General features: G+C 42.8%; 1 pseudogene; it reads right to left on the reverse strand.

Annotated features, from left to right (window-relative positions):
- LOC116693038 (tumor necrosis factor receptor superfamily member 6B-like) overlaps nucleotides 1-1,153 on the reverse strand; it is a 4,704-nt pseudogene that overhangs the window by 1,960 nt on the left and 1,591 nt on the right.

Below are 1,153 nucleotides of genomic sequence, written 5' to 3' on the forward strand. Positions count from 1 at the left end.
CAACGGGATCTGTTGGTCCATTTCTTTGACTGTCTATGGGCAGAACCGGCAGCAGCACTGCTGTCAAGGTTTCGATTTGATCCGATGACCTACTTGGTCGGATCAAGCCTGTCATTCGCATTAAAATAACTCACACTAACCCAGTTAGTTTACAAGAGAGACCTGCAGTCACTCTGAGAGTCCTGGTATCCGGTTCCCCTCGAGCTCGTTCAGGCTTGGAAAAATAGAGTGGTGGGCACCCTGTGGACCCACTCAAAATCCGGGCGCGCCACCGAGATCTACGTCACATTAAAGCGGGCAAGCTCGGATGTGTCGACTGTAAATTGGCCTTTGCTGACCCCCACCCCTCCCCCAACCATCTTGGTGGTGACTGGCTGGAATGTGGTTTGTTGTATTTTGGTGCACAGCCTGTGCCTCTAGTGTTTTTTTGATGTTATGATCCCTGTGTTGTCTCCCGAGACAGGGCTTCTCAGGGGGAATGCAGCTAGCGGATCGATATGAGATAAAAATGAAATCGCGCTGAAACCATGCAGGAACTCATAGTGCACCTTTAACCCTCATGTTGTTCTCATGTTGTCCTATATCAATGTTCTTTTTAATTCCCCAAAATAACATGATTGATTCCACCCAACACTCTTTGGCAAGTACACATCTCTACTTTCATTCATTTTGGGGCGTCTTATTCAATTTTATAGCGTGTAAGTGTTTTTGAAATAGTGTTGAGTAAAAGTTGACATATTCCAGTCTGTGATTATCCATCAACATCCATTCCTTTAATTTTAGTCTAAATAATTCCGAATTTCTGGTACAATTAGGTAAAATTTCCTATAAATGAGGTTTATTGACCATAAATTCCAAAAATACTGTAAAACTAGTTAATAAGTTAGTCTAATGCAGTGTTGAAAACGTCAAAAAAATGTGACAATCATTGCGTCAAAAGTGTTAAAAGAAGGGGCAAAAACGTGAGAAAAAGTTAAAAACATCGATAAAAAGCATCAACGAAAGTGTTGATTTTCAATTTTGAGCGGAAGACAACACAAATGTTAGAAGATCTGACACACGGGTATCGGACCAATACTCGCTGTCGGCCGAGACGCAGGTCCTGGTCTCGGAATCGATATCAGGAGGAAAAACTAGTATCGGACCCTCTCTG

This window comes from Etheostoma spectabile, chromosome 7 (assembly GCF_008692095.1).
Source record: "Etheostoma spectabile isolate EspeVRDwgs_2016 chromosome 7, UIUC_Espe_1.0, whole genome shotgun sequence".
Classification (NCBI taxonomy): Eukaryota; Metazoa; Chordata; class Actinopteri; order Perciformes; family Percidae; genus Etheostoma; species Etheostoma spectabile.